Raw genomic sequence first — 23735 nt, 5'->3', positions numbered from 1 at the left:
CACACAGTTCTCGCCTTCCCCATTTTTATCCTCACAACAACCATGTGAAGTTCAGCCAACTGGCCCAAGGTAACCTAGTGAGTTCATGGCTGAGTGGGGATCTGAACCTGGGTCTCCCCAGTCCTAGTCCAGTACACTAGCCACTATACTATACTACACTGCCACAGTTATATAGTCAGTGGAGGGGATTATAAATAGCGAGTTCACAAGGAAAGGGAACAAGCATAAATGCAACAAAACAGTGCGCAAGCTTTTGAGTTTTCCAGAACGCTTCATCAGGCTAGATGATAAACCAAGCAAATGGGGAGAGAAGGAGAGTGTGGGGGAATTAGCTGGTGGCAAAGCCATGCGTCTGTATCTTGTAATAGTCTTAAGAAGGAGGAATGTAGCAGACATTCAAATGATGTGTTATAGGTGCTTTGCGGGTCTTTGGCTACACCAAAGCCTTTTGGGAAGGTGGAATACACAACTTTTCCCATCTCTGGAAATGGAAGAAGCTGCTGTTACCCAAATCTCTCTCCAACCTTAGGTGAAACACACAGATTCCTTGGTAGGTAGAAAACAAGAATAAAGACAAACTGCATATTTTTTATATTAACAAAGGTGCAAGTTAAATTAGGTGGTTTGGTAGGCAAATTTCCATAATTATGTGATTAACAGTGGTCATTCACAAAACAGCTATTGTTGCTAATGCAGATATACTGGGATTAGTAAGCCAATTAACACTGGTGGTGTAACAAAAACCCTTTTACCCTATTCAGTTCACAGATAACAGCAATGAACCTCTTAATGAATTATAATTGAGCACTTTCGCAGTACAGTCTCCCTTTGAAGTCCCTTTGTACAGACACTTTAAAGTCAGTAGCAGAATAAGCTGGGAAGTTGAAAACCCTATTGGTTTCTGAATATATTGCCATTTCTGCTGTCAGATCTGTGCCCATTCTTTTAGGTAGAGACTAACCTGTTTGCCCTATGCAGAATGCAAAAGCAAGAAATATAGCCTTCAAACGTTAGATGTCCACCACCCAAATATTTGCTTAGGAATAACAGCATTTCACAACAAGAGTTTTTTTCATGACCTTATTGACTCAACTCTGCCATTAATGATTGTGTGAAGCCCAGCTGGAAGTTCACAATAATATTTGATTGATGCCATCAAAAAATGGACCTTCAATCACATGCGCAGGAGTGGTCTACCAGGCTGCTTCCTCATAATAATCTAAGCAGCTCTTCATTTGATTGCAATTCACTTCTGTGTCTCAGTTGTGCTTGGTTAGCAGTGGTGATCAGAAAAAATGTCACACTTCAAGCATACATGGTCTCCTTTTGTGTATATATTTAGCTAGAACCTCAGTGCCCTGTGATTTTTTTAAAAAAAGGACAAGTCTAGAGTAAATGCTCTGCATAGTTAGGAAATCCTCCCTAACTGTGGGGAGACTTAGACCACAGTCCATCTATTTCTACATTGCATTTCTCAAAGTGTATTTGAAAACCCCACGAATGGAATACAATGCTGATAGCCCGTCCTCTGCTGCTGGTCCCTGGTATCTTGAAGTAAGAAGTATGCTTCCTTTGAATATTATGGTTCCATCTTTGGCTATTATGAGTAAGAGCCATCAACAACCAACTTCCTGCCCTTGAATTTGTCCTATAAAAGGAAAAAAGCATCATAGGGTTAGGGCACAATTTCATTTCCAACTCTCTTCTGCTTCCTAACTCTTAAATGGAAATAAGGGACAGAGGGGTTGCAAAAGAGTGAAAATGTATCTTCCAGCATCCAATGAAGCTGAATGTTGGAAGTTTCCAGACAAATGAAAGGAAGTGCTTCTTGACACAGCACATAGCTAAATTATGGAATTTGCTTCCACACGATGTAGTGAAGATTAGATAAATTCATGGAGGGTAAGGCTATTATTAGTGGCTAAGCGAACAAAAGAACTTCAGTGGGAGGTTGCATTGTGAAACTGCTCAATTACAGTTCATCAACTGCTTCACTCAAAAACTGAACTAGGAGAAAGGATTTTTATCACATTACATCTGTTAATTGATTTACCAATGTGACCATTGTTAATTAAGTAATTGTCGCTGTCTGCATTTTCTGCATTACAGCTCCCACTGTTTACAATCCCGCCTCCATCTGTAACTCAGGATAACACTTCATGCATCTGATGGAGTGGACTGTAATCCAGGAAAGCTGATGCCATAATATATTACTTACTCTTTAAGATGCAATGAACCTCTTTCTTGTTTTGTTAGGTAAATTGCTATTCTAGTCAATTAAAAAAAACAACGGATTAGGAAAAAGTATCCTGACAGCCAGACCTCTTTTGAGTGTTTTGAAGGAGACAGCCATCAGAGTTTGAAGAAGGTGAAACATACTTCTCTACAAGAAGATGGAAGGGTGTGTGTGTAAGTGAGAGAAAAGTGTAGGGGAAAGAGAGATAAATTTATCATTTTCAGAAGAGGTGGATAGATGGAGCCAACTTACACTTGGGAATTTAATATGGAATAGCAGATGTGATGCCTTCTTTTCTTATCTTAGTGAATACTCTATTTGTATATTTGTAAATAAAGGAAATATTACTACCATGTACTAAGTCTCCAGTGGTTTCACTTCCAAAGGAAACCATACTTGGGTAGTACTTCCCCTGGAACTTTTAATTGATTGAGGAAGTGGGCAATACACAAAAGAAGCCTCAGGTATCCTCAGGCCATGGAATGAAAAGATCCCAGCTTATCACTGGCATTTCCAGTAGGGGTGGAGGGAGCATAGCTTGGTGGTAGAATGTCTGCTTTGTACACAAAGATCCCAGAATATCCCTGGCATTTCCAGTTAAAAACTGATGGGGAAGACAACTGAGACTCCGGAGCCACTGCCAGCCAGAGTAGGCTGTACTAGGATAGAGGGACAAATAGTCAGATCTAGGATGGTATCTTATGTCCCTTCTATTGAAATACACAAAATCTATGCCTGCCGTTTCTATGCAAAGATCTAGCATATGCAAGAGAAGCCAGAGACTGTTGACCACAGTAATTTTCTGTTCCTCAAACATTGGTTACTAGCCACAATGGTTACGCTCTACCTTTACTGGTTGTACGCTTCTGAATACAAGTAGCTGGGAATTGCAGGTGAGAAGAGCACTGTTGTGCCAAGGTCCTGCTTGCAGGTTTCCCATGGTTGGCCCATCTGGTTGGCCACTATGAGAACTGGATTCTGTGCTGGACTGGGTGGATCACTGACCCAGCAGAGCTTTTCTTAAATTCTCCAAATTCTTGTGAGATTATAGGATGATTGATCAGGACTGTGATAGCTATATGGCATTTGGTTGCATGAATGTCATGTTTTTGGTGAGGTACAGTTACGTTAATACACTATTTCCACACATAATACATTTTTGTGCTATCAGTGGAAAGGTACACAAGCTATGCCTTCACCAGGTTGTGAACCTCTATAAAAGATGATTTTTAAAGTATTTTCTCATTGGAAGATGCTTGCATCTTTGTTCTACAGCTCCAGTGTAGCAACACATTACTAGCAGAGGGACATATGGGGAACGCTGCCTGCTGGTACATGATTCTCTATGACTTGAATTGACCCTTTTGTGTATTACTGCCAACTGCATGGTGTTGCAAGCAATATCACGTTTGGGTAAGGATCTACCGTACCAGCCAAAATGTTAATGTTGATCCATTATTGGCTAAAAATACGCAAGGAATCCTTGTGTTCCGAGCTGTAGAACTGCACTATGTTTGAGAATTGGAGAGTGGGAACTTAAGAGGTTTGAGATTTCATTTCACTTCCCCCCACCATTAGTTTCCTCCTGCTGCCAGATGAAACTCTCTATTGTTATTATTAAGGCAAAGACCCAGGTTGGCCTGTGAAACACCATTAACAAAGCAAAGTATCCAGTTCATGAATGTAGCTTAGTGCTGTAAGATGTGCTTTCCAAGTCTCATCACAGCTTGGAAAGACACTTGCTTGGAAGACAGTACTGCGTTGGAAAGATCATGGTCTGATTCAGTGTGGCCATTTCATAGGTTTATATGAATAGAGAAATCAGATGCTGGATGAACTGTCTCCTGTTTATTTTAAATGTAATAATTTGTATTAATGGAAGAAGCCATTTGGCCTTAACAGTGGACTGTCAGATATATAGTCTACAAATATTTAGAGAGATTACATAGGGTCAGAGCCTGTCAGAGCTGCAAACAGATATTTCTGAATATAACCTAGCCCCTAGTGGAGGAGCCTGATAAAATAAAAAAGCCCTCAATCTGTTAAGTCATTGTTAAGTCAAGGGAGGGCACTGTAGCCATCCACTTTAACAGATTGGTTGTCTGTCTGGGATGGGGGTGGAAGAGGGAGAAATTTCATCACAGAGATGAAGTGATTTCTCAATTGCTGAGGAAAGGAGCAGAGGAACGTGTGTGTGTGTGTAATGTCACAGAATTCTTTATTACCACACTGTATAATATAATCCTGACGTTTTGCAAGCCAATAAAAGACAAAATACATCACAATTTTAACGTTCACACTACAAATTATATATCCACTGCAGATACCAGTGTATAATACGAAATGTAGATTTACATTTCCCGTTGTAGAATTAGGGTTAAGCCATTTGGGGGTGCTGAATACAGGGAGGGGCAGTTGGTTAGGGTCCCAAAGATTTGCATGTGCAGGCTCACACTCAAGTACACACATCCTTCCACCCCTCTCCCCCACAGAGACATGCACACAGCCACACAACTTTGCAGGCTCATGTGCAGCGGGCTGGGGGCCACTGGGATGCAGAAGTAGCAAAAATGACATGACACCAGCTTGGGATCGAAATGGCCACAATATTATTGATTACAGATGCAATGAGGTGCTCCTTCATAGCTGCAGGGACAAACGGTAGCTCATCCACCTCCCCAAGCTCGGCGGTGGCGAGAAATGTAGGGACATTTTGGGATCAAATCAGAAGCCAGGATGATTTTCATAATTCCAGGACGGTCCCTGGAAAACAGGGACACTTGGAGGCAAGGGGAAGGAACCTTTGTAAAACATAGTAAATGCTCAGGCTAGTGCTTTGCACCTCTGCCGTTAAAACAAATGGGATGCTTAGTTTAATCCTGTGCTTGCCTATTTGGAAGTAAATCTCACTGTGTTTAATTTGGGCCTATTTCCAAACAAGCATGCATAGGGTTGCAGTCTTACAAATGCTCAAGCTTGGGTGGACTGGATGTTGCCTATTAGTATTTAAAAGTTTACCCCCCCCCCCCGATACAAAAGGTGGAGGAGAGAGTGTGTCCAGTTCCAATAGAAACCAGGGTATCTGCAACTTTAATAGCTGTGTAGAAGAAGAAATTTCAGCAGGTGAGAGTTTGTCATGCAGTTAAAATAAGCAAAGAAATGTCCATGGAACATTCAATACAACAATGAAGGTTATATAACAGTAGGCTGGTAATTTTAGGTGTTCCACCGTCTAAAAGTTCTGTGGCTTGGTTGGTGTGTATTTGGAAGCTTAAACTTTCTGAAACTTACTCATTAGGAGGTGAAACTTTGCCAGGATATTCCCCTGTTTTCCATTTAAGAAATCAAATAAAAAATTATCACACAGTGTTCGTTATTGCTGGACATGCATGCACAGCCATATCATTTGGTTGCCTAGCAACCTGGGGGGTGGGGAGAGGACTGGCAAGAGGAAGAAAGAGAAAGAGAAAGCTTAGCAGCAAACACTCTGAGCAGCAGAAGAAAGGCAGTCTGACATTTCATTTAAGGTAGGTTTGGATTGGTTCTGGCACAGCACAGTGTGGTCCAGGTTATTGATGATGGTTCATAAAGGGGAACCTCACCTGTCTTGCAAAATGGCTAAGGTTTTGTAGCAAAGCTTGCTATGTCAAATCCTGTGAGTTTCAAATCTTTCTTATTTAGAAACGGGGAGGAAAAGGTGAGGGCTTGTTTTTGTGGAAACAAATGGCATTCAGTCTGCAACAACACAATACTTGTGCTGTGGTCTTTGGTCAAGACAGTCTGTAAACATGAGAACTGAGTTGCTTTTGAAATATAATAGCTTTTGTGTAAAGGAGTGAGGGCATATTTTTCATCACCACTATTGTTGAGTTGCAGAAATACTTTGTGATCAGAACATGATCTGCTCAGAGGGTAATAGAATGCCCTTTCTGAAAGCAAGAAATAAAATAGTATTACTCTTAGCAGCAGGAAGACTAATTTTTAATACTGTGTTTTGATTGTTGCAAGCCACTCTGGGACCTTGCGGGTAAAAGGTTGGCAATAAATGGTAATAATTATGTTTAAATTATTTTTGTCTTACTTGATGTGTATGTTACAAAGTATACCATTATTAGAGCAGCAGGAATAAGAAGAATTATTTTGATAAAATTGGAGGAGTGGTTAGAGTTCATGTTTTTCATGCAAAAGGTTCTGAGGTATGATCAATGGTCTGACATGCTAAAAGCCAACTTTGTGTTGCTGAGTATAAGGTACAAACATGTGATTAATTAATTTTCCATTATTTGTTACTCCTCCGTACTTTGAAAATCCTGGCAGAAGTAGGCGGTTATTTTCCTCCACCCTCAAAACGCAATAGGTTTTTCTGTCTGCCTCTGGAGATATTGAAAAAAAACACAACTGTTGACACATTATATGACAACAATTTGACTAGGGAAGAACATGCAACTCAAATGGATTTGAGAAAGAAGTTTTAGTTGTTGAGTGGGCAATGTCACGTGAACCAGGCTTTCTGATATTTGATAACTAGTCATTCATTTAGTCCACAGGGACATTACAGATATTTAGACACTGTTCTAAAATTTTGATTAGCGACTAGGCAGATCCTATTGCACTTTTTGTTCTACAAACAAAGGGAAATGTCAGTCTTTCAAGATCCAACAATTAAATTCTATCTGTGTCTTCTTGTTGTTGTTATTCTCTCTAAGCACATCCACCTTGATTTTCTTCCAATGGATTACCAATTTGATTTCAGACAGTCGGAACAGGAAGTTCCATGTGACAGCCCTTTAGATATTTGAAGATGGCTATCATAGCTCCTCTCAGTCTCCTGTTACCCAGGCTAAACATACCCAATTCCTTCAACTATTCCTCATAAGGCTTGGTTTCCAGACCCTTGATCATTGCCTTCCTCTGCACGCCTCAAAACCTCCTAATGACAAGAAAGATTGCTGCCAAAATGATAACCACTTTGGCGGCAAACACCCTTGCTGTGTTGCACGAGGTAGCATTCTGGATGGAGATTTGGCCCCATCACGGTCCTCCGAGTTACCTGTTGCCAGACTCTTCCCTCTCCCAACAGGCAAGCTTTCTGAGGACTGAATTTTTCTAAACAAGAGAACCCCATCATTTTATCATCAACTTCAGCTCTTTGCAAGGTAAGTGCTTGAAGTTGTGTAACTGGTAGCACTTAGTGCCCCTCATCCGACATCTAAGGTACTTTTTCTTCTTCTCCTTAGATCTCTTAAGTTTAGATTACTTGAAAAGTCACTGCTCTCTTCCCCCCGCCCCCATATCTGTTGTGGTTAATAATGAGAATAATTAAAAATGCCATTTAATTTACAGTAATTCTTAAGTGGCATTCCATTCGCATAACAACTAGAACACACTGGATAAACAGTTGCTAGGTAACTGGAAATTCTTCTTCACTCTTCTCCACTATTCCAAAGGAAGCTCCCACGCCCAGAACCTTTCACATCGTACAAGGTAAATACTTTGTCAGGAGGATATGGGAGGAAATGCTGAGGATTGGGCGTAAGACCACAACCCCTGGCTTCACGTTCCATGAACCAGGGAATGTAGCACATTTTGTTCCAATATGCCATCATCAGTACGCTAAGAAAGAATCTTAGCTACAGAGCATAGCTTGCTGAGAACCCACAGTGAATGTAGTTTATTTGCTCTCACTGGTAGTGGAGTGGAGCAGAACAGACCGAAAAAGAGCAATTAACAATAGTGTACCCTGATGCGCAGATAAGGCCAATATGATTGATGCTGGACTTTGCCGCTTCAGGAGACTGGTCTAACTAGTCTCCTTCCTATTGTGTGAGTGCCAGATTTCCCATTAGGCAGGAGACCTGGGTTTAGATCCTTGAATGCCTTTTCTAAAGCTTCAAAGCAGCTATTGAGTAGGGCTGTGAATTTATTGAGGATAGCAACAGGGAAAGGGCATATTTAACCCTTTCCCCTTGTGACATGTTCATAACTGAAGTCCTCTTCCTCCACCCAAGCTGAAGGCATTAAAACAGAGGATTATCAGAGGATGGGCCGGTCAACGCTCTGTCCGTTGGAGGATGGGCCAGAGCGTGTGCACATGTGAGCTCTTCCGGGTTGGAGGAGCGCCCGTGCGCGTGCGCACACACTATTTCCAGTGCTCCTGTGACCTGGAAGTGCGCTGGGAATAGCATGTGTTCATGCTTATGGGTACTTCTCCGCCCTGCACAGGTGTGCACACGCTATTTCTGACACACATCCGGCTTGGAGGAGCACCCATGCGCATGCGCACGGGTGCCATCAACCCAGAAGTCAGTCCCCATGCCGTGTTGGTAAGAGTGGGTGGCAGGGGATGCCATGGGCCTGTTAGACCAGCCTCGTGGGCCGCTACCAGCCCATGGGCCTTAGGTTGCCAACCCCTGTATTAATATAACTGAGGGTAGGGAAACAGGACACTTACAGAAACCTGAACCACTTTTTGTCACCATTTGCATTAGGCGTAAATTTGTTCCCATTGGGATTTCTTGTAACAGGACTAAGTCTTAACCCAGTAACACTTAATAAAAACTGTTATTTTAAGGATGTGGAGTCAGTGAGAAATTGAAGTATTTTAAGGGTAGCCAATCTAGTTGCCGCCAGATGTTGTGGACTAGAACTCCCATCCCTAACCATTCGCCATGCTGGCTGGGGATGATAGGAGTTGTCGTCCACAACATCTGGAGGGCCCCATGTTAGCTACTCCTGGTGTAATGCTTCGTTGTATAGAAGGGAAAAAATAGAGAAACTAATCTGATATCTAGGCAGCCAAGTACACTATGGTGACTAGTGCAGAGAAGGAACTAAGAGATGAACTATGTGCCAGATATTGATTTATTTATTTAGGACATTTCTATCCTGCCTTTCCCCTAAAAATAGTGCTCAAGGTGGCTGATAGAAATGAAAATCAACAGTGCAAATACCATCTAAAAAAAGCTGCCCGAAATCAATAAATTAGTAACAGCAGGAGTAAAACCACACAGTGTGAAAAGCACAGGTGAACAAGATGTTAATGACGAAGTTAGGCAAAACTAGGAGAGGGGATTCTAAACACAGCAAATTCCAAACACTCTCTGGAAGGCACCCTACAAATATCTAAGGATCAGGAGGGCACAGAGAGGCCTCATTCTGAAGGACTTAATTTATGTTAAGTTTGTTAGGGAGTAGTGCCTTCAGGGATCATGGTCCCAATCCAGTTAGATCTTTAAAGGTTAAAATCAGTACTTTGGAGTATGCTTGGAAGCAAAACTGGCAGCCGATGTTGAACTTCTTAAAGAAGTGGTGGCCGAAGATCACCCATATGGCTTTGTGGATGATTACTCAGCAGAACAAAGTAAACAAATATAGAGAGAAGTGAGATTCTGCTGAATCCTGAGGAAACAGACTGAGGAGAACTCTTTAGAAGGAGCAATCCTGTGTCAGGTTCTGAGGAATATTAGCAGGCTTGGTCAGTCGTGCCTTCTGTTAAAGTAGGGGCGGGGAACCTTGTTGAGCCTCAAGGCTGCATTCCTTCATGGGCAAACGTCCAAGGACTGCAAGCTAGTGGTAGGTGGAGCAACAGATGTGACTCATACCTTTCTACAGTGAGCTACATACCAGCCGCACAAAGCTGGAGATTTCTACACCTAGATCTCCATCCTCTGACCAGGTAAGCAAGAAACATCATTGCAGTTTCAAGGACAAATTCCAGCCGGGCAAAAGCACTCAAGCAATATGTGGAGCAGGGCTAGTGATGGATGTGGTCTGGGGTGAGTTCCTACAGGCAGAGAGGCAAAGCCTGAGGTCCCCCACCTAACATTTCCCCCCCTCCAGCTTTTGACCCATGCAGAAGAGGCAGCCTGTGGCCAAAATATGGCTCCTTGGTCTTCAGCAGTGTTAAACTTACAGTTAATGTTTGTACACACCAGAAGTTGATTGGGGACAAGTGCCACAAAGGCCTTTAATTTCACAACTTGCCATTGTGTGTTCATTGCATTCTGGTGCCCATGTGTTGGATAATCCTATGGATGTGGTTTACAACCGTATGCAGCAGCTTTTCCCTTCCTCCATTTTGTTTTGCTTTGTTAATAACTTACTATTGAAAAGTGTATTGGTTTATACAGATCACATTTCCCAACCCCCTACTTCCACTTTACCTCCCTTTAAACCAGTTTTCTCCAATCTGGGGCCATCTACATGTTTTGTATTACAACTCCCATCATCCCTGACTGTCATCCATACTAGATGGGGATAATGGGAACTGGAGTCCACAATCTGGAGGACTCCAGCTTGGGGGAAGGCTGTTCTAAAGGATTAATTGCTATAAAGTCAATTATCCAAAGCTAACAATATTATTGGCAGCTAGCTTTCATCATAGGTAGAGCACGTTGAGGAAAACACCATCAAGCTGCACATTGTGAGCCACACTTATAGGCATGGTGACTGCAGCAGGCAGTGTAGTAGATTGGGTGAGGACTGTGGAGACCTTTGGAAACAATATTGGTACCTGTGTGAGCTCTTAAAAGTGGCAGTTTCTGGGTTGGGGCATAGCAATCCTACTTATAACAAAGCACAACTACAGTGGTAGCTCGGGTTAAGTACTTAATTTGTTCCGGAGGTCCGTACTTAACCTGAAACTGTTCTTAACCTGAAGCACCACTTTAGCTAATGGGGCCTCCTGCTGCTGCCGCGCCGCCGGAGCACGATTTCTGTTCTTATCCTGAAGCAAAGTTCTTAATCTGAAGCACTATTTCTGGGTTAGCAGAGTCTGTAACCTGAAGCGTATGTAACCCGAGGTACCACTGTAGAACTCTTTATTGTGCACATACAGTAAGTCTGCAACTTAAGCACATTTAACATTCAGCTTTATGCATTCAGCAAAGTAATAAATATATAATATAATAAATAATATTATTGTATATTATGTATGCACGATGGCGAACTCCACATAATCAGAGTTACAAATCACCAGGGCAGGGAGCGGGATAGAGCCTTCACAAGTACAAGAGATTCCCTGCTTTAACCTAAGGACAGCTGTAAAGACGGAGACCATGATATGCTGAGAAGAGGACTGGGGCTTGTCAGCATGGCTAAATAGGGCTACAGCCTTATGTAATTCATATTCAGTCATACATAGCTATCTTGGCTGTGAGTCCTGGAAGACCTGCCCCTTCTCTTGTTGATCTTTTTGACATCTGGCTTGGGAGGTCAGGGCTGACTGACTCCCGCTACAAAAGTTGAAGTTGTTGAACAGATTATTGGGCTGGGGAATTGTTTGGGCACAGCTTTCCAAACTTTTTATGTCGGTGACACACCTTTTAGACATGCATCATTTCACGACACAGTAATTCAGTTTTGCCAGCAAACCAGAGATTAAACTAACCCCTTTCGGGCCCCGGGAGGAGCGTGGGAAGCGTTTGTGCAACACACCTACACACTGCAGCCAACAGAGTAACGTGTCGCGACACACAGTTTGGAAAGCACTGGTTTAGGGGGTTGTGTTGCTGTTATTGATATTTTTTTGTGATTATTTTTTAGATATTATTTATGTGGAAGTTTTCCAGTTTTGGTTGTGTACTTTTTGATGTGTTTTATTATTTATGACTACTTTTGCTATATTTGTAATTATGTATTCATTTTCGTGTTCTAAGCCACCATGAGCATGGTTTTAACTATAGAAAGGCGGCGTAGAAATAAAACTAAGACGATAAAATAGGAAAGCGGATAGAAAATTTGTGCCTAAATTTCCAGTTGTGAAAATGGTTTCTGATGGTATTAGTTTTGAAAGTTGTTACTGTGCCGCTTCTCTCACATCTGGTTAAACATTCTTGATATTTACTGACTTTTCTGCTCCGCAAGGGCTCCAACTGATGTCTATGTTTTAAACAAAAGAATTCTCTTCAATATTGACTCAACAAATATAGCTACGCTTAGGGTCTCCTCTAGTATTTGGGTTCTTGCATGGTCAGCACGTAATGGATTGATCTCAAGGATCAGAGATTGGGACAAGCAGTTAGTACTACTCGGCCAGGTGTAATCAAACAGAACATCTGAATAGCAGGGAATATAACATGGGCACTGAGCCAAAGGGAAAGAACAGGAAAACAGAAGTGAAGTGCCAGTAACAGCCCTAATGAGAATTTCTGAAAAGAACTAGATGGAAATTGATAGAAGAGCCATCATATCCTACTGTGCTAAAGAAAGAGCTGATGTTTCTTTTTGCTAAATTACAGAATTACATTACTGACAGACTCCGCTAGTGCAAACAGTCTCTACTAGTACTGCATAGGTAGGGAAATAATCATGGAAACATCCTAGAATAATGCACGTTCATATTTACATTGTGAACATCTGTATCATGCTAGATGCATGATTTTAAACAGATTCATGCCCCTAGTTGACCTGAGCCAATATTATTGCTCTTATTGTGGGACTTTCAGATTAAGTTCTTTGTTCGCCCAGTGATTCCTATTTATAGTTTGAGCCTTAGCCTATTTAGGTTTGTTAGGTTGGTTTTGCAATTCCTTCACTTTCGTTTACACAAAGTTCACACTCTCTTGAAGCATTTGATGGAAAGATTAGAAACATCTGAGCACAGGCAACTTCTATCTGTGGCAAATCAACAGCGTTAAATACTACCAAGTGATTTGATCACATTTTCTGTAACACCGAGAGCTGTAACACAACATTTGACTTCTTACAAGCAATTTAGGAAGAAATGTTTCTCAGCGAAAAACTGAAAAACATCATCACACATGGAAAAAAGCTCACCCATACAAAAAGCTCACAGTACCTCCGCCGTCAGGTAACATGCAAGTTTATACTGGATTTTCTTTCCTTATCAGATTATCCACAAATCAGGAGAATCCTAATTTACCAGTGGGAAAGTGAGGACTGCCACTTGGATTAGGAGAATGTCATGTGGACACTGCAAAAACAAATAATTAGTGTTAGAAGCAGTTTCAAACCCACATTAAGCTCCACTGTAGATGAGCCCTATGAATCTTGGAACAGGCGCATACAGCACTGGCTGTAAACTATAATGAGGTGAAACTATATTGAAATATAGCTATTGGAAACCACAGGCTAGTTATACTGGGAGGCAGGAATAATTTGAACACTGATGATCTAGCCTGTACTCCTGGTGTTTCCTGGCTGTCTCTCCGTTATTCTTGGCAGCATTATTCATGACTAATCTTCCTACTGGTGCTCCTGAATCTTTTTCTAATGTGCAGAAGGAATGAGATGTTGCAAGAGCATGAAAGAGACATCTTAAAAAAACAATGCAATATCTATTTTAGTATTGTTATGAAATGCAGCTCAGCTGTATCTTCTAAAATCTTCCTCATATTGTTCACGAAAGGCTTCCCAACATCTATGCTAGAGAGGATCTTGTCTGAGCTCCAGCAGAGGAGAAATTGCCGCACACGCACCCTGGATGATTGACTGCATCTGTGCATTGATGCTCCCTTTCAAATAGCATATTAATAAACCAATGGTAGAGTCATCTCTATTCAGAGAGTTTACCAAAGTAGCAATATTAGTACCTGTATAGTTCATTGGAGAGTATTTTCACAACCAATAACAATCCTGGGTGCCATTTTCATATAACCACAGAAGAGTGCTTCTGCAGGTTTACTACTTTACATAATTTCCAACATGGAAATGAATGGCTTTGAATATGCTCAGCTGAGCAGCATGTGCACAAAGGGTGAGGGGGATGGGGGGGGCAAAAAACAGAAGCCTGTTCACAACCCTACATCTTGCATTTAAGAGTTGAGGGCAATCAATAAGATAATAGTGCTGAAAACGCAGATGTTTGCCATCCAAGTGCCTCTTGGCTGTATTGATGACCCTGCTTAAAATTGTGAGCAATGATACATTGCTGTTCTGCTGATTTTCATATATTTCCAGTGCACATTTCAGATAACACATTACAGATGCCTCAAATTAGCATTGGCCTGTGCAAAGAGCAAGTTGTTACATAAGCGGAAAAATGTCCTTTCTGATATTAATTTACTGTCATTTTTACCTCGATGGGGATAAAAAATACATTTTGTTTTTTTCTTTGTCTTGACTCTTTTAATCTTGGCAGCCTAGAATGCCAATTCTTTGACTCCAGATAGCTGCTTCCAGAGTTTCCTCCAGAGAAAATATTAGCTGCATGAGATGCCTAGTGAACCACATCTGTATTCTGGGCAGTGGAATAAAATGAATAAAAAAACAGAATAAAAGAAGCTGCTATTGTAGACATATGTGTTGCAAGAGCATCATGCTTAGCTCAGTGGTGCCTGCAAAAGGTTCCTGCTTTGGTTCCTGGCACCGTGACTGAAACCCTAGAGAACAGCCCTCAGTCAGTATAGACAATATGACTAGATTAATCAACAGCCTGATTTGATGATAAGCAGCTTCCTGCGATCATCACTCCCCTTTCCCTCTCCCAAACATATTCTGGAATCAGCTACCAGAGGAGCAAGAAGAGGTGTTGCTGGCAGACAGTCTGCTAGACTCACATATCCCTGGAGATTGTGGATAAAGCTGTGGGAAGCGAAGGAGGATAGAAAGAGAAACAAGGCCAGAGGAACAGGCTGCTGGGCAGGAGCTCTTGCAGAGTGAAAAATGTCATCATGGCTGCTGGAATAGGAAAAGTTTCAATGGTGGTGATGGCAAGGTTCAGGAAGGAGATGTTCGGTGTAGTCTTATCCATCTGTACTCAGAAGTAGTTTGTTCAATGGGATATACGTAGGATTGCAGCCTTAGTTGCATCAGCTGTCATCTTGTGGCTCTTAAGCGTGGGGACTTGAGATGTCTCATAGCCCCTTTTGTCATTTTTGATTGTACAAAATGTAGTTGTGCTTGCACTGCAAAAGGACACAAGCCCCGCCAAACACAATTTTTATTAGCCCTGAGGCTTGTAGGATGAACAGCAGACAATGTCTTCCTATTACTTAGTACATTTCCCCCTCAAGTGGAGTAGCTGTGCTTCCCTTTGTAATATGTTCAGATTTTGCTAGGCTGGTGACTAAGGAGCACATATCACCTTGAAATCCTTTAATAATATTCCTTGGCTGAGGTAAAAGCAGAAAGACAGCATCAGAGCAAAAGGAGGAAAGCAGAATAGCACAATGGCTTCTTTGAACATAGCATATTTTAAAATATTGCTGTACATTTGGGGGGGGGGGTGTTAGTCTGCATGTTGCCTGGCTCCTGGATCCAGCAAGGGCTAAAATCTAATGGAGGATTCAGTTGTTGAACTAGCCAGGCTTCTTGGTGAGTTAATGGGCCTAAGCATGGCTTTGTGCCAGAGGGCAATGGGCAGGACCTGCTTCCCTCACCTGACTGTTAGTTTAAGGACAATGGCTAAAATTATTTCAGCTGGGCTAGAAGCAGGCAGAAACCCAGAGAGTGGGGGCCATGCTTGATTTCTGCTTGAATCCAAGGCTCTGAAGATGGGAGAAGCAAGACCTTCTGGGGTATTAATGCTGTAAGTCCTCCCCCCGCCATCATAGTCTCAGGTTGTATATATGTGCAAGTAAACGGGTGGACGCAGGGGGCGCTGTGGGTTAAACCACAGAGCCTAGGACTTGCTGATCAGAAGGTCGGCGGTTCAAATCCCCGCGACAGGGTGAGCTCCCGTTGCCCAGTCCCTGCTCCTGCCAACCTAGCAGTTCAAAAGCACGTCAAAGTGCAAGTAGATAAATAGGTTCCCCCTCCGGCGGGAAGGTAAATACCGTTTCCGTGCAGTGCTCTGGTTCGCCAGAAGCAGCTTTGTCATGCTGGCCACATGACCCAGAAGCTGTATGCCGGCTCCCTTGGCCAATAAAGCGAGATGAGTGCCGCAACCCTAGAGTCGGTCGCGACTGGACCGAATGGTCAGGGGTCCCTTTACCTTAAGCCATATAGCATAAAGACCACAATCTCCGCTGTCCCTCATTCCAAGGAAACCAAATCCTAGGAAAATACCTGGAATTTCACACTGCTCAAAGATTGAGCAATTTGGATTAACCATTAATTCTGCGCAAGGTGCACTCCAGGAGAGAAACAAATTCAAAACAAAATAGATGACTACACACAATGTGTGTAGTTGTGTGCAGATCTTCATTACCATGTGTAGGAACATTGTCTTATACTGAGTGAGTCCCTTCGTCAATCTAGCTCAGAATTGTCCACACTGACTGGTAGCAGCTCCCCAGGATTTTAGATGGGGGAGCCCTATGTGGAGATGACAGAGATTCAACCAGGAACTTTCTGCATGCAAAGCAAGATTCTACCATTGAGCTAGAGGCCTTCCATTGTAGTTTGAGAACTCCTGGTACGGCAAAATAATAATAATCATAATAATAATAATTATGACTGATAGCGAAAGAATACCTGCACCCAGTGGTACAGGGGCAGGGGTACGCATACCCCTAAACATTTTATGAATCAAAGTTTGGCCTCATTGAAGGGCAGTATTTCAATATGTGTGGGAAAATGAGAGTACCCCTAAACATTTTTTTTGGGGGGGGAGCACTGCTTGCACTTATAATTAGGGTTTCAGTGGTGACAAACAAAGGATTTATTTGGAGTTTGGTTATTTACCATTACAAGATATTCCTCTGTTTCTCTTTTTGAGTATTCCCAAGGATACTAATGCCCTTGATGAGGAACAAAAAATTCTTATCGACATTGAAAAGTTCTACTGCTTTGATAAGCAGCATGCTTTCAGTCCCCTTCTGTTGTGTACTTGCTCCTTAGACAACAGATAAATGTGTGACTACTGTACACTATTTACAGCAGGCTAAGGAATATTTACAAAATATAAACAGAAAGACAAGGCCTGAGCTTCTGATCCCAAGGACACTGGGCTTCACAGGAGGACACACCATCTGGCTAAAATAAGTCCACACAATTCATGTATTCAGTGTTCTCCTTCCTTGGCTTCTCTGTTTTGGCTGATACATTTGAGTGCCATTAGGAGTGTGCAGTGCTCTGTATACAGTATTGGGAAACGATTTTGTTGCACAGGAAACCTTTAGTCCTTGTGTCTAAATCTCTTCTGTTAATAGTAGGTCTTTTTCATTTCCTCTCTGTTCCTCTCTACATCTCATTGACTCATTATAGACAGAATGTTTCTCAATCTAGAATCTGAATACTCCTCCTTCCCCCTCTGGCTTGTGTGCTGCTTCTAACCTCACTTGCTGAAATTCCTCCTTTTCCCTTTCAGTGCTAACTGTGGTGAGCATTACAGATGCAATGAGTTGAAAACTCAGGGTACTTAGCTTTAAACTGGAGCACTATCTGTGGTTAGCATTCAGGTTGAGGCAACAGCTGCTAACCATTAGTGCTGAAAAGGAGTGAGATGCTGAAATCAAGTGGCAGGGAGTGTGTGAACCTCAAGAGGAAATGGGAAGAGTTTGGGGAATCGTACCTGCACCAAGCCACTGATATAAAGTAGGCGTATTCCAACAGACCAGTGTACCCTTTCTCCTTTTTCTTCCTTCTGCTGTTCTCAGATTCCTCTCCAGTGGACTTTATTTATTTCCATTCCCCATTCATGAATTTTATGCTCCCTATGCATAAAACAGCCCCTTCCTCTGTTTGTCAGGCTGTCTTTTTATCCTCCACATATGTTCAAAACACACTTATTTGAGGAGGCATCCACATGAGCTGTTTTGGCCAGATTCAGTCACAGTTGTTATTCAAACAAATGAACAAAAAAATGGCTGGTTGTAGATGGAGGAGCTGATTAAGGTTTTCATCGTTGGCTTTTGTTTCAGGATCTGCTGTTAAGATAGGGTTGCCATATTTCAAAAAGTGAAAATCCCGCCAAAGTCTTCCAACCTGGGTTGCCATATGTCCAGATTTTCCCGGACATTGCAGCGCTTTCTTCCCGGACGCTGTCTCCGATGGCTGAATCCTGGCTGTGTCTGGGAAATTCCAGACATATGACGACCCTAGTTAAGATCTTCTGCAATCCTCCTTGTAGTGTGCCAGATTTCTTGAGGAACACTGAATTTGCAGGCTTGCATTTGAAAAATAGCAGATTCATATACTTTTGAAATGATCATCTTAGAGCAAGTGGTAGTAAAGGGATCCTTCTCCACAACATCATTCCCAAACGCCAGTCTCTATAAAAATAAATATGTGAATATTTATAAATAAATAAATATGTGAATAGGTCAAGGAATGTACATTGGAAAGAATACTAAAGCTGTCTCCTGCCTCTGGCAAACCCAGTGTAGAGATGAGGGAAAATGTTCCCTCAACAACATTACAAATTATGGCCTATTTATTTTGCCTTATAGAACTCAATGGGATGCGGGTGGCACTGTGGGTTAAAGCACTGTGCCGCTTGGACTCGCTGATCGAAAGGTCGGTGGTTCGAATCCCCATGACGGAGTGAGCTCCTGATGTTTGGTCCCAGCTCCTGCCAACCTAGCAGTTTGAAAGCACGCAGTGCAAGTAGATAAATAGGTACCGCTCCAGCAGGAAGGTAAACGGCATTTCCGTGCACTGCTCTGGTTTTGCCAGAAGCAGCTTAGTCATGCTGGCCATATGACCCAGAAAAACTGTCTGTGGAAGCAAACAAACGCTGGCTCCCTCGGCCTGTAAAGCGAGATGAGCGCCACAACCCCAGAGTCGTTCGCAAGTGGACTTAATTGCCAGGGGTCCCTTTACCTTTACCTTTATAGACCTCAATGCAGGCTATTTAAAACAACGCCAATTCACAAGGCAGCATTGCACAAGGCTGAAGGTCTTTCTGGTTCTAGCCCAAGTGTTCCTCACACTTCCATTTTCGGGATAGGCCATAGTGGCAGAGCATCTAATATCTATGACCAGCACCTGGTGTGGAGACTGGAGCCGAGCCAGGAAGAGTTGGAACGAACCACAGTGAGGGAGAGGGCTCCTGCACTCAGTTCCTGCTTGTGGGTTTCCCACAGACATCTGGTTGGCCACCATGAGAAAGGATGCTGAACTTGATAGGCCATTGGGTTGATCCACCAGGCTATCCTTATGTCCTTACATTCTCTTGGAGAAGATTGCATTAATTTCCATGAATTTTCCCAAAACAGACATTGGGCCAACTAGCCCATAGCTTTATGCCCCCTCCCAATTACTTTTAATGCTAATACTGTAGCATCAAGATCTGTCCTTAAGAGGAAACCATAATGTATCTTTATGGTTGGGCAAAGGCAGGCATCTCAAAGTGTTTTATGCTTGGTTTAATCAGTCCTGTCTCATTTTCTTTTCAGGAGGTATGTATCATATAATACTTCAGAAGCCATTTGACTAAAATAGAATGATGTAACTTGTATGCCACTTATCAGACTGATACTAATTCCTTTGTGATCCTTGTCATTTACTCCCATTGGAGTATAGCGTGTCATCAGCTTTCAGACTGGCAAGATAATTGCTAACATCAGAATGGAGAAACTGTACAACTGAAATGAATATGTGTCAGATTTCCATCTTCCTTTAGGAGGCTGGGCAGGAAGAAACATGGAGATATGTGCTATAGATGTATCCATGAATGAGGAATTCTCAAAACAATTTTCTTTTTTAAGAACCACTGTGATGATTGTTAGCTTTTGACTGGAGCAGATCAACTTATATTCAAACAGTGACACTGTATCTCCTGGCCAAATGAAGATGGTATTTGAATCTGGGATGTAAGATATCAAGTTAGGACTCTTCCTTTGAACAATTTACAAATAGGTTCACTGTTTCCATACATGTAAATTATAATGCCGATAATTTGTTTCATAAGGTTGCAACTGCAGAAATAATGAATTAGGATCCAGGGATCTAAACTCAGGCATAGGCAAACTCAGCCCTCCAAATGTTTTGCAACTACGACTCCCATCATCCCTGACCACTGGTCCTGTTAGCTAGGGATAATGGGAGTTGTGACTTAGGTTTTAGTGACAACCATGCAAATAATGCCTGTATGCAAATAAGACCCGTATGCAAAACAATGACTAGCCTATCAATGGTACTTTAATTCCTAGAAAGGTTCTAGTATTGGAATATGCGTGTAAGTAATGATGACTTCAGGTATCTTCCTGCAAATTACCCAGCTCAACCCAGCTTATTGTCTATTTACAAATTCAGAGATAGGAAGCTCCATTTCCTGCCACCTTGTCCTCCCCTTCAGTGTAGCTTTAGAACAAAACTTTCCAAACTGTGTGTTGCAACACAACCCATTAGTTTGTCAGCTACATTGTGTAGGTGTGTCATGTGAATGCTCCCCATGCTGCTTCTGGGGCTGGAAAGGAGTTAGTTTAATTTCCGGTTTGCTAGTAAAATTGAATTACTTTGTTGTGAAATGATGCATGTCTAAAATGTGTGTCACCAACTGGAAAAGTTTGGAAATGTCTGCTTTAGAAGATGAAGCTTTTCCACCAGAATCTCTAGGCAGAGAAACCTGTCAGGGGGAGGGTGGGGGGAAGATGGCACTCTCCTGCTACACCGTGCAGCTGCAGTCCGCTACATACTGTTTAGAACCACACCATTGTGTGCCATATTACCTTGGGGTTTCCTGCAGCCATACCACAGTATGCGGGTGGTGCTGTGGTCTAAACCACTGAGCCTCTTGGGCTTGCCAATTGGAAGGTTGGTGGTTTGAATCTGCACGATGGGGTGAGCTCCCGTTGCTCTGTCCCCGCTCCTGCCACCCTAGCAGTTCGAAAGCACACCAGTGCAAGTAGATAAATAGGTACCGCTGCGGCAGGAAGGTAAACTGCATTTCTCTGTGCTCTGGTTTCCGTCGTTCCGTTGCAACAACTCATATCACCCTAATCATGGGCCCTTCTGGATGGGGCTGATGGGAGTTGGAGCCCTATAATGCCCCAAGGGCTACTGCTCTTCCATCCCTGTTTCAAAAGTAGACAAACCCCTGTTTTTGCCTTCAGGTTAGCACTGTATGTATGAAGTTTTAAAGCAAATCTAATTATTGCAGGGATCTATCTCATGACTTTATGAATGCTTGCCTTTTTGATACTGCACTGTGTAACCTAGGCAATTGCTCAGAATTAATCTTCAGAGGGTCTGAAGATAGAATCTGGTATATAGCTTCAAAGTCTGATACATAACTTATAATTTATTAACATTTATGTGAAGAAAATTACTTTTTCTCTCTTTCAGTTTCTTGCTCTCAGCTGTAAGTGTGTGTGTGTGTGTGTGTGTGTGTGTGTGTGTCCCTTGCGACCTTGCTGGTCTTAGAGATTTCAAACAGGGAATGAGACAAAAATCTGTATCTATTAATAAGTCCATCTAGAACAGATTTGTTATCCTCATCTTTTCAGGAAAACATATGTGTTTCAGTTTAAGTGCATGTGACTCAGAGTTGATTCTCTAGGGTGTGGTTTTTTTCTTACTTCTGCTCAAAAAAAATAAGCAGGAAGTTAATTTATAACCACCATCATCACAGGTACAAATCTGCAGAATCCAAACATTTGATGATGATTATGATAAGGCTGTGCTTGAACAATTGTTCCCCCTCTTATCAAAAACAGTACACAGACTGTATGGCAAATGCATCCTGTTTATGATTGGATATTGTGGCCAGGGGTGGAGGAACAGGGGTGTGGGCCACCCCGGGTGTCACCACTGAGGGGGATGACAAAATGCCGGGTGGCACTCACTGCGGGGCCTGCAGCACTCTCGAGCCACACGTCTCTCCTGGGAAAGATGCAGTGGCTTCGGTGTGCAGGCTCCACGCTGCCCAAACAGTCCGCCCACTGCCTACAACCCAGGTGAGCCTGTGTGGTGTAGTGGTTAAGAGTGGTAGTCTCGTAATCTGGGGAACCGGGTTTGCGTCTCCACTCCTCCACATGCAGCTGCTGGGTGACCTTGGGCCAGTCACACTTCTCTGAACTCTCTCAGCCCCAATCACCTCACAGAGTGTTTGTTGTGGGGGAGGAAGGGAAAGGAGAATGTTAGCTGCTTTGATACTCCTTAAAGGGAGTGAAAGTTGGGATATCAAATCCAAACTCTTCTTCTTCTTCTTCTTCTTCTTCTTCTTCTTCTTCTTCTTCTTCTTCTTCTTCTTCTGTAGGGCGGCTGAGTGGGAGGAGGCAGGCAGACTCTGGAGGCCCACGGTGCATCCCGTCACTATGGGAGGCTTACCCCACCCCTGGGTGAACCGCCCCAGGCGCCCGAGCGGCTTCCTCTGCTGCTGATTATGTCACTAGACAACCATTGTGGCACCTGAGTTCTGATGCTAGACACGAGACAAGGAATTCAAGATTTGGTTTGGACATCAATTCAGTGCTTTGAAAAACAACCCGTCTCAGCCAGGAACACGCTGTAGGATGGCTGATTTGCCTTAGGGTCTGCCCAAGTTTGCTTTGCTTCCCTTTTGACAAAAGTGGATGAAATCTGCAGGTATGCTACCCTTCTGGAATGAATAAAACCTGCCAAATTATAGGCAAATAGGGTGTGTGTGTGTGTGTGTGTGTGTGTGTGTGCAGGGCATCTTCTAAAGTTCAAATTTCTTTCTTTTCCTAAAGGGGAATTTTTAGAACTTATTTTGGGGTGGAATTGGATGACATTTACATTACATTTACAGATTGAATTCTGTCAAATTTCAGAATGATAGCTGCAATGGTTTACCCACAAGGGCAACCTTCACAGTTTTTAGGGTGTTTTCCTAGTGCTTGTGGGCAATTAGTCTAAAAATTGAAGACTTGAGATATGTGCCCCGGGGCAATAAGCCTGCTGAACTGTAGAGAAATACTTCCAAAGGCTATCATTACCTTTAAAGTTGGTTGAAGAAAAGAATTAAAGGGATTTGCTGTCTGGGTAAAACCATTCCCTCTGATTATAACTTGTCAGCTCTCACTTTGCCCTTTCCCTGTACTGATGTTTAATGTCCTTTCCCCCATCACCCCACTGGTGTTTTCCTTATATGATAAGATTAGAGACTCCCAGTTCACTTTTAGCAGACACTTTGCAGCAGTTTTTTTTTTTTTTGATGTTTGGATTGCTGAGGCACCACAAGGTGCTCCAGGAGTCCCTGTGTTGAACTCATACAGGTTTTGCTTTGTCTCTGAGAAGTCGAGAGTCCCTCTGAAGCAGTCCACTATGGTTTGAGAGTCTAGATTTGTGCAATCCCAGACAAAACGGGTTTAATAAACCAGCTCAATTGCAAATTGTAGTTTGGGAAGATTGCTTGTTTCAACGATCCATAGTCAAGATTAACCATAGTTTAGGGCCTGGAAGTAAAGCTAAGCTGCAGTTCATTGAAAAGGAAGTCAATGCTTCTGATCCCCTCAGTATAACTGTGCCAGAGGTGTTAGGGAAGGGGAAAAGCAGCAGGAATACAAGGCTCAGGCATTAACACTAAATCTCATCACAATCACAACATGTCCTTGCTTCCCAAACTTATTTCATTGATGCTTGTTGGCATCACAGATTCATTAAGCATATATTCAGAGAGATTTATAGCTAGACATCTTTTGCCATGAACAACTGCTGCAAAGGATAATCTCTTTATGGCCAGCATGCTTTA

At 42.5% G+C, this 23735-nt stretch overlaps 1 protein-coding gene and 1 long non-coding RNA gene across 11 annotated transcripts in view; one reads left to right on the top strand and one right to left on the bottom strand.

Moving 5' to 3' along the window:
* Positions 1-23735, top strand: part of PLCL2 (phospholipase C like 2) — a 140152-nt gene that overhangs the window by 33475 nt on the left and 82942 nt on the right. For 2 of the 10 annotated variants that reach the window (XM_083404676.1, XM_083404673.1), the window contains exon 5: positions 7317-7392. The exons of 3 other annotated variants lie outside the window; for them this stretch is intronic. The gene's annotated coding sequence lies outside the window, so the exon portion shown is untranslated. Of the gene's footprint in view, positions 1-5721; positions 5764-7316; positions 7393-7676; positions 7721-8578; positions 9912-23735 lie in introns of those variants that run through there. 5 more of the 10 variants (XM_083404679.1, XM_083404678.1, XM_083404671.1 and 2 more) reach the window with 5 other exon arrangements.
* Positions 1317-5707, bottom strand: LOC310660554. The gene is made up of 2 exons (XR_014503508.1): positions 5466-5707; positions 1317-1648 (listed from the first exon to the last, which is right to left on the bottom strand). It is a non-coding gene; the product is annotated as an uncharacterized lncRNA (long non-coding RNA).

Source organism: Podarcis tiliguerta (genome assembly GCF_965153285.1).
Source record: "Podarcis tiliguerta genome assembly, chromosome: 12".
NCBI classification, from domain to species: domain Eukaryota; kingdom Metazoa; phylum Chordata; class Lepidosauria; order Squamata; family Lacertidae; genus Podarcis; species Podarcis tiliguerta.
The sequence above is the reverse complement of the archived record's forward strand: the minus strand, read 5'-3'. Positions and strand labels throughout refer to the sequence as shown.